We start from the raw sequence: 10,580 nt of genomic DNA, 5'->3' as shown, positions 1-10,580 counted from the left end.
AAGGGAGAGAAAGAAACATATTTTAACGAAATGGCTGTGAGGTAGGAAGTAGAACTCAACTCTGGAGGTGGGGCTCAGACACCGGACCAAATTGAGGACTAGCTAAAACAGGGACGGGGGCAGAAGCAGCTTTCCATAACACAGGTCACCAGTGTACCATGTCAGTTTACTATTGCCATGGCAACACCCAGGAGTTACACCCCATTTCCATGGCAGTGACCCAACAACCCAAAAGTGACTACCCCTTCCCTAGAAATTTCTGCATAAACTACCCCTTAATCTACATTAATTAAAATCTAATTAAAAGTAGGTATAAATATGGCCACAAAACTGCCCTGAGCTGCCCCTCTCTACCCATGGGGGTGGCCCTGTTCTGCAGGAGCAGTCACGGAACTGTGACACCGTTGCTTCAATAAAGCTGTTTTCTTCTGCCGTACCATGGCTTGCCCTTGAATTATTTCCTGGGCAAAGCCAAGAACCGTCACGGGCTGAGCCCTGCTTTGGGGCTTGCCTGTCCTGCATCCGCTTTGCACAGAGATTGATGTGCGAAGACGCCCATTGAAAGCATGGAGCGCTCAGGCACCCTGATGAATTAATTATCCAACAACAAGGGCTGATTAAATAAATGATGAGGGTCTCCAGGATGATGGCGTACCATGCCAGGGCACTGTCACAGTTCATGCTACTGACCATCGAGACCCCTAGCAGTACGTGCAGATGTATGATCGGAGGAAATTCTCAAGCGATGACAAAAAAGCAAGTCCGAGGTGTCTCTTCAAGGCTGTGAGCCCCGAGCACAGACAGCACCCACCTCTGTGACACAGTGGCGTCTCCCCGGTGCTGAGAAACCCTGTGTAAATATCTTTTGTTGTGGAATTCCATTCTGAATATAAACAACCCTCTAGTGTTCAATTTGGTCCGGTGGGGGAAAAAATCAACCTGAACCTCCCTGTGGCCCTCTGATTATATCCATACACACGTGCGTGTACATACTCATTGTTCACACCCGTTTCTTCACTTAACAGATCTGCCCTAGGGAGCCAGGGACACAGACAAGAGAACAGCACAGACCTAAATCCCGGTACCCCTCAAGTGCACATCCCAGGGGGACACAGGCAATGAGATAAAGACACAGAAGGTAAAGGGGTTCTGCACACTGACGACCTCAAGGGACCTCGCTGGCCTCTTGAGAACTTGGCCTCCCTCCAAGCGGGATCAAAGCTGCCTGAGGGCTTTGCACACAGGAGTGATGGGGGCCTCTGACTCTGGGTGGGGAGTGACCGTAAGGGCCCAGAGTAGACTCAGGGATCCAGTTGGGAGGTACTGCAGTGACCCAGCGCCTCACGGCAAGACGCTTGAACAGGAGTCCCAGAGCGCCCGGAGCCTGGCCTGGGTCAGCCTCCACGTGGTGAGTCCCGGAGGGGTAGATTTCCCTCTGTGAGCTTTCCTGTGGTTTCTAAACCTGTGACATCGACCATGACTTGCAAGTACATATAATTAACAAGTTCAGAAATTCAAACAAGTCTTTCTTTTGTTTTTGAGGCAGAATCTCCTCCGTCGCCCAGGCTGGAGTGCTCTGGTGTGATCTCGGCTCACTTCAACCTCCACCTCCCGGGTTCAAGTGATTCTCCTGCCTCAGCCTCCTGGGTATCTGGGATTATAGGCGCGTGCCACCACACCTGGCTAATCTTTGGAGTTTTTTTGTTTGTTTTGTTTTGTTTCGTGTGTGTGTGTTTTTTTTGAGACAGAGTCTCAATCTATCACCAGGCTGGAGTACAGTGGTGCAATCTTGGCTCATTGCAACCTCCGACTCCAAGGTTCAAGCGATTCCCCTGCCTCAGCCTCCCGAGTAGCTGGGATTACAGGTGTGCACCACCAGGCCTGGCTAATTTTTTGTATTTTTAGTAGAGATGAGGTTTCACCATGTTGGCCAGGCTGATCTCAAACTCCAGACCTCAGGCAATCCACCTGCCTGGGCCTCCCAAAGTGCTGGGATTATAGGGGTGAGCCACCCCGTCAGGCCAAATAGCTTAAATTTTATGGTGACTCACAATCCACCAGTCTCCATATTTTTAAAATAACTTTATAGAAAAATAAACAATCTTTAAAAAGAAATCAAGTCAATGTAACAGCCTCAAGTATGTAATAAGCTCTTCAAAGGTTAAAAAAATGTGCTTTCAGCTGGCACTGGTGGCTCACACCTGTAATCTCAACACTTTGGGAGGCCGAGGCAGGCTGATCACAAGGTCGGGATTTCGAGACCAGTCTGGCCAGCATGGTTAAACTCCATCTCTACTAAAAATACAAAAATTAGCCAGGTGTGGTGGTGTACACCTGTAGTCCCAGCTACTCAGGAGGCTGAGGCAGGAGAATTGCTTGAACCCGGGAGGCGGAGGTTGCAGTGAGCTGAGATCATGCCACTGCACTCCAGCCTGGGCGACAGAATGAGACTCCATCTCAAAAAAATATATATATATATGCTTTCTTCCCCATGTTTTGTGTTCCCCTGGTGCCTCTCACAGAGCTGGACGTGTCCCCTGGATACTTGTTGGTCAGTGGAGGTACTGGAAACAGTGTGTTTGAGAACATCTGTCTCCCAGGCTGGAGTGCAGTGGTGAGATCCTTGCTCACTATAACCTCAAACTCTTGGGCTCAAGTGATTCTCCCGCTCTGGCCTCTCAAACTGCTGGGATGTGAGCCACTGCGTAATGGCTCTCCAAGAGCTTCCTAATTCTTAGTTCACAGCTTAGAAAATGTGGGAATGGATTGAGCTTGGGATATAAGGCAGTCAGGAATGTGCACCTTGAAATCAGAAGGGAGACTCAAAAGAGAGACGGTGTGGCAGATATAATTCTAACATGGCCTTGCCAGCCGGGTGCAGTGGCTCACACCTGTAATCCCAGCACTTTGCGAGGCCGAGGTAGGCGGATCGCCTGAGGTCAGGAGTTTGAGGTCAGCCTGGCCAACATGGCGAAACCTCGTCTCTACTAAAAATACAAAAAATTAGCCAGGCGTGGTGGTGCACACCTGTATTCCCAGCTACTCGGGAGGCTGAGGCAGGAGAATCACTTGAACTCAGGAGGTGGAGGTTGCAGTGAGCCGAGATCACACCACTTAACTCCAGCCTGTGTGGCACAGCAAGACTCCGTCTCAAAAAAGAAAAAAGAAAAAAAAAAAAAGATGGCCCTGTGATCCCCACCCCAGGTGGCCCCACCTTTGTGTAATCCCTTCTCCTTGAGTGGAAACTGTGGTTTGTTTCTGATGAATAGAGTATAGCAAAGGTGAAAGGATTTTTCAGATGTAATTAAGGTCTCCAATCAGTTGACTTTGATGTAAGCAAAAGGAAGATTCTCCCTGGTAGGCCTGACCTAATCAGGTGAGACTTTTAAAAGATCCAGGTTGTCCCTGAAAGAAGAGATTCCAAGCAGAAAGCCACTTTCCGGCTGAGCTGGAAGACGCACACAGCTGTGCTGTGAAGTGCCTGCAGAGGGGGAGGCCACTAGGAGCTGAGGGCTTCAGCTTCAAAACCACAAGGAGCCAAATTCTGCCTGCAATTCAAACGAGCCTGGAAGAAGACACTAAGCTCCAGGTGAGACTCAGCCTGCATGACACTTTGATTGCAGCCCTGAGAGAGCCTGAGCAGAGCACCCAGCTGAGCCCTGCCCAGACTCCTGACCTACAGAAACTGTACGATCATAAGCGTGTGTAGTTTTAAGCTGGTAACTTGTTACACAGCAATAAAAAAACTAACACAGGTGAGAATGAAGCTTGAAAGTTTACCTTGGCCAGGCACAGTAGCTCACACCTGTAATCTCAGCACTTTGGGAGGCCGAGACGGGAGGATCACTTGAGGGTCAGGAGTTTGAGACCAGCCTGGCCAATAAGGTGAAATCCCGTCTCTACTAAAAATACAAAAATTAGCCGGGCATGGTGGTGCACACCTGTAATCCCAGCTTCTCCAGAGGCTGGGACAGAAGAATTGCTTGAACTCGGGAGGCAGAGGTTGTAGTGAGCTGAGACTGCCCCACTGCATTCTCCCTGGGCGACAGAACAAGACTGTCTCTCCATAAAGAAAAAAAAGAAAGTTCACCTTGAGCTTGGCCTCCCTTGGCCCACGGAACACCCAGAGAACCCCCAGACCTGCCACAGAGCAGACTGGATGGTAGGCCCCTGCTCTAATTACCTGCCAGGCCACAGTCACAGCCTCATGTCTTATTTATCTCCTTCCCGGCCATTCTGCACAGTCAACAGGCCAATTGTCAAACCACAGCCTTGATCACGTCTCTTCCCTGCCTAAAGCCTCCCTTGGCTCCCCAGGGCCCTCGCAGCAAAGATCAACCACCCAGGCCAGGTGTCCACAGTGCCACCATTCAACCTTAACCCCGCCTTGTCCCCTACCCCAGATTATTATTGTTATTATTATTATTACTATTATTTGAGACAGAGTTTTGCTCTTGTCACCCAGGTTGGAGTGCAATGGCACAATCTCAGCTCACTGTAACCTCCACCTCCCAAGTTCAAGCGATTCACCTGTCTCAGCCTCCTGAGTAGCTGGGACTACAGGCGCATGCCACCATGCCCGATTAATTTTGTATTTTTCGAACGGACAAGGTTTCACCATGTCGGCTAGGCTGGTCACAAACTCCTGACCTCAGGTGATCCGCCCGGCTTAACTTCCTGAAGTGCTGGGATTACAGGCATGAGCCGCTCTGCTTGGCCAGATTCTTCAGACTATCCGAACAATTCGGTCCCTTCTTTCCACTGTGTCCCTCCTCCCTGTCCCCGTGCAGCAACACCTTCCCATCCAACCCCTTTGCCAGCAAAAATCCACTCCAATGAGGTTGCAACGTAGTGTCACCTTTTAAATTTATTTTTATTTATTATTATTATTTTTTTGAGACATGGCGTCACTCTGTCACCCAGGCTGAAGCGCAGTGGTGTGATCTGGGCTCACTGCAACCTCTGCCTCCTGCCTCAGCCTCCCAAGTACCTGGGATTACAGGCATGCACCAGCACACCCAGCTAATTTTTGTATATATATATATTTTGAGACGAGGTTTCACCATGTTGCCCAGTCTAATTTCGAACTCCAGGCTCGAGTGATCCACCCACCTCGGCCTCCCAAATTGCTGGGATTACAGGTGTGAGTCGCTGCGCCTGGCCAAGTTCAATTCTGGACAGTCAGCAAATATAATAAAAAAATATATAACTCTGTGTTATAATTTTATATTTGGAAAATGGAAAAAAAAAGCCTTAGTTCAAATAATTCAAACTTCTAAAAGTGAAGCTACTCAAAGTCTTCTTGGCTGGTGTAGATACTGAGGCGGCAGCTACCATCACCTGGGTGGCCTCAAACCCGCACCTCCAGGGACCATCACAATAACATCATCAAAAGGGGCTTAGAGGTGGAGAAACATTGCCTACCTCCCAGGCCCACTCTCTCTTTTAGATATATATATATCCACATATATCCATATTACATTGTATATGTTTAACATGCATAGTAAAAGAATCTGGAAAGTCATAAACCATAATGTGACCAGTGATTTTCTCAGGGAGGTGGGATTCTGGGTGGTCCCTATTCTTTATATATATGCTTGTAAATTTCTCTACTTGGGTACTGAAAATTGACAACATTCTAAAAAATCCTGTCCAAATTGGAACCATCTTTTTGGAGGACAATATGCACTACACGTCTTACAATCAGACATGCCTTTTTGACCCAGCAATTTTACTTCTAGAAACGTATTTTAGGTAGGGCACGTGGCTCACGCCTGTAATCCCAGCACTTTGGGAGGCTGAGGCAGTAGGATTGCTTGTGTCCAGGAGTTTGAGACCAGCCTGGGCAACAGAGCGAGATCTTGTCTCTACAAAAAAAGTCAAAAACTTGGCCAAGTGTGGTGGTGCATGCCTGTGGTCCCAGCTGTTTGGGAGGCTGAGGTGGAAGGATCACTGGAGCCCAGGAGGTCAAGGCTGCAGTGAGCTATGATTGTGCCACTGCACTATAGCCTGGATGACAGAGCAAGACCCTGTCTTGAAGGAAGGAAGGAAGGAAGGAAGGGAGGGAGGGAGGAAGGAAGGAAGGAAGGAAGGAAGGAAGGAAGGAGAGAGAAAGAACGAAAGAAAATGAAAGAAAGAATGAAAGAACGAATGAAAGAAAGAAAGGAAAGAGAGATGGGGAGGGAGGGAGGGAAGGGAGGAAGGAAAGAAAAGGAAGGAAAGAAGGAAGGAAGGAAGGGAGAGAAAGAAACATATTTTAACGAAATGGCTGTGAGGTAGGAAGTAGAACTCAACTCTGGAGGTGGGGCTCAGACACCGGACCAAATTGAGGACTAGCTAAAACAGGGACGGGGGCAGAAGCAGCTTTCCATAACACAGGTCACCAGTGTACCATGTCAGTTTACTATTGCCATGGCAACACCCAGGAGTTACACCCCATTTCCATGGCAGTGACCCAACAACCCAAAAGTGACTACCCCTTCCCTAGAAATTTCTGCATAAACTACCCCTTAATCTACATTAATTAAAATCTAATTAAAAGTAGGTATAAATATGGCCACAAAACTGCCCTGAGCTGCCCCTCTCTACCCATGGGGGTGGCCCTGTTCTGCAGGAGCAGTCACGGAACTGTGACACCGTTGCTTCAATAAAGCTGTTTTCTTCTGCCGTACCATGGCTTGCCCTTGAATTATTTCCTGGGCAAAGCCAAGAACCGTCACGGGCTGAGCCCTGCTTTGGGGCTTGCCTGTCCTGCATCCGCTTTGCACAGAGATTGATGTGCGAAGACGCCCATTGAAAGCATGGAGCGCTCAGGCACCCTGATGAATTAATTATCCAACAACAAGGGCTGATTAAATAAATGATGAGGGTCTCCAGGATGATGGCGTACCATGCCAGGGCACTGTCACAGTTCATGCTACTGACCATCGAGACCCCTAGCAGTACGTGCAGATGTATGATCGGAGGAAATTCTCAAGCGATGACAAAAAAGCAAGTCCGAGGTGTCTCTTCAAGGCTGTGAGCCCCGAGCACAGACAGCACCCACCTCTGTGACACAGTGGCGTCTCCCCGGTGCTGAGAAACCCTGTGTAAATATCTTTTGTTGTGGAATTCCATTCTGAATATAAACAACCCTCTAGTGTTCAATTTGGTCCGGTGGGGGAAAAAATCAACCTGAACCTCCCTGTGGCCCTCTGATTATATCCATACACACGTGCGTGTACATACTCATTGTTCACACCCGTTTCTTCACTTAACAGATCTGCCCTAGGGAGCCAGGGACACAGACAAGAGAACAGCACAGACCTAAATCCCGGTACCCCTCAAGTGCACATCCCAGGGGGACACAGGCAATGAGATAAAGACACAGAAGGTAAAGGGGTTCTGCACACTGACGACCTCAAGGGACCTCGCTGGCCTCTTGAGAACTTGGCCTCCCTCCAAGCGGGATCAAAGCTGCCTGAGGGCTTTGCACACAGGAGTGATGGGGGCCTCTGACTCTGGGTGGGGAGTGACCGTAAGGGCCCAGAGTAGACTCAGGGATCCAGTTGGGAGGTACTGCAGTGACCCAGCGCCTCACGGCAAGACGCTTGAACAGGAGTCCCAGAGCGCCCGGAGCCTGGCCTGGGTCAGCCTCCACGTGGTGAGTCCCGGAGGGGTAGATTTCCCTCTGTGAGCTTTCCTGTGGTTTCTAAACCTGTGACATCGACCATGACTTGCAAGTACATATAATTAACAAGTTCAGAAATTCAAACAAGTCTTTCTTTTGTTTTTGAGGCAGAATCTCCTCCGTCGCCCAGGCTGGAGTGCTCTGGTGTGATCTCGGCTCACTTCAACCTCCACCTCCCGGGTTCAAGTGATTCTCCTGCCTCAGCCTCCTGGGTATCTGGGATTATAGGCGCGTGCCACCACACCTGGCTAATCTTTGGAGTTTTTTTGTTTGTTTTGTTTTGTTTCGTGTGTGTGTGTTTTTTTTGAGACAGAGTCTCAATCTATCACCAGGCTGGAGTACAGTGGTGCAATCTTGGCTCATTGCAACCTCCGACTCCAAGGTTCAAGCGATTCCCCTGCCTCAGCCTCCCGAGTAGCTGGGATTGCAGGCATGCACCACCATACCCAGCTAATTTTTGTATTTTTAGGAGAGATGAGGTTTCACCGTGTTGGCCAGGATGGTCTCAATCTCCCCACCTCGTGATCCGCCCGCCTCGGCCTCCTAAAGTGTTGGGATTACAGGCATGGGCCACTGCGCGCGAACTAATCTTTGTATTTTTAGTAGAGATGGAGTTTTGCCATGGTGGCCAGGCTGGTCTCGAACTCCTGGTCTCAAATGATCTGCCTGGTCGGGCCTCCCAAAGTGCTGGGATTGATTTACAGGAGTGAGCCACCGCGCCCAGCCTAAAAATGTAAACAAGTTTTAAATATCCCATCGTTCCAATTCAAGCGATGCCTCTCCTGGGATGCCTCTCCTGCCTGGATTCTCAGCAGCCCCAACAGATAATCCCCTCTTTGGACTGCCTTGAACTAGAAACAGTGCAACCTTCCCACCTGACCTACCTGGAAACCTGTTCCTGACCGCAGCATCCTCCTGGGATACACCCACAGAGGCCCAGGAATCCCCTCAATCCTGTGGACTCTGCTTCCCCAGGGGGTCCCCAGGTTCGGTCCCTGCCTCGCAGACCAGCATTCAAGGCGGTGAACAGCAACCCCCTCTGTCTACTGTCATCATTGCCTGCCCTTATCCATACCCACAAGGTCCTCACACACCAGGGAGGTTCTCAGACGCCTTAAGCCATTAGACTTATTAATCTGTTTGACTACGGAGCCCCAAGAGGTCCTCAGTGGGGCTGTCACAGGAGATGCGGGAGCTCAGGTGGGCAGAGCACAGCCGCCATCACCTGCCTTGGGCTTCCTCCTAAGAAGGCGTGTGGGTGGGAACGAAGGCTTCTGTAACATGAGATCTCATTGGCATATCATGAAGAAGCCCCCAGATTGCTATCCTGTTCCCTGGGCCTTGGGTCTACATGAATTCCAACTCAGCTCTGGCACCCCCTGCTCACTCAGAGCTTGGGAGAAGATGCCCCAGACAGTGGGCCCCAACCAGGGCAGCTTCAGTTCACAGGCCTGGATCTTGGCCCCATTCACTGCCCCCAAGAGGAAAAAGTCCTTGCCTACCTCCTTGAATCGAGGCTCTGGGCCCCCCAGGCTTCTGCTGAGTGCCCTCTGCCTGCTAGCCATAGACAGCTGAGGCCCACCCTTCCCAGAGCCCCCAACCCCAGGGATTGAGATAAATCTGGGGGCAGTTGGGAGGAAGATGGGCTGCAGGCGTGGGGATGAGGTCAGGAAGAACCCCGCCCATGCCTGAGGTCATCTTGCATTCTGGGCCAATTCCCACTCTACCTCTGGTCAGTTCAGAAGATTCGATCAACCACGAGGTGCTTTAGCCAGGCATGGTGCACACACCTGTGGTCCTGGCTACTCAGGAGGCTGAGGTGGGAGGATTGCCGGAGCCTGGGAATTCAAGGCTGCAGTGAGCTGCAATCGAGCCACTGCTTTCCAACTCGGATGACAGAGTGAGACTCTCCCCGCCCCCACCTGTTAAAAAAAGAAAAAAATGCTTGTAATCCCAGCACTTTGGGAGGCCGAGGCAAGTGGATCATCTGAGTTCGGGAGTTCGAGACCAGCCTGGCCAAGATGGTGAAACCCCGTCTCTATTAAAAATGCAAAAATTATCCTGGTGCGGTGGCGGGGCAGGCGCCTGTAATCCCAGCTACTTGGCAGGCTGAGGCAGAAGAATCGCTTGAACCCGCGAGGCGGAGGTTGCAGTGAGCTGAGATCATGCCACTGCACTCTAGCCTGGGCTAGAGCTAGACTGTTGTCTCAATAAAAGAAAAAGAAAAGAAAAAACCATGAGATGCCCTCCCTGCCTTCGCTGGCCCACTGTGCTCCACTGCTGCTCAGGAGATGGGCACTGGCTCTCTGGAACCCTGGCTGTGGAGCCAGGAGTCCTCTCCCCAGCCCTCTCCATCCCCGAGGGTTGGGTCTGATCTTGGGCGGGAGCAGCACAGGCCTCCAGGGCTTCCTTCTCTCCCTTAAAAAATTCAGTGGGCTCCTGATAGCAGCCCAGACACCATCCTGGGTACTGCCCTTCCCTTCTTTCCTCCCACCTGGGTCCTCCAGCTCCTGGGTGAGCAGCTAGGGCACTGTCCGAGCCACTGTGGAAGCAACAGCCGTGCCACTGCCCGCTGTGTCCACTGCCCGGCTGTCCACACCCCCTGTCCTCCCACGGCAGAGTCAGAGGTCCCCTTAGAAAATAAAGCCAGCCATGCCAAGCCCACCCTGGCGTGACCCACAGCCCCAGCCCCAGACTCCCTGATAAGGGCCAGAGGCTCCAGTGACCCCACACTGCTGATCCCTTTAACCCCTCCCACACCTCCACCTCCTTTCTAGGCCCAACTGTCCCTCATCCCCACCTCCCTTCCATACCTACCGCTCCCCCACACCTACCCCCAACCCAGCCCAACCTAAGCCTCCCTTCCATACTCACCACTCCAGCAACACCCACACCCACCCCACCCCACCCT

This window comes from Colobus angolensis, unplaced genomic scaffold (assembly GCF_000951035.1).
Source record: "Colobus angolensis palliatus isolate OR3802 unplaced genomic scaffold, Cang.pa_1.0 Scaffold9, whole genome shotgun sequence".
Classification (NCBI taxonomy): domain Eukaryota; kingdom Metazoa; phylum Chordata; class Mammalia; order Primates; family Cercopithecidae; genus Colobus; species Colobus angolensis.
The sequence above is the reverse complement of the archived record's forward strand: the minus strand, read 5'-3'. Positions refer to the sequence as shown.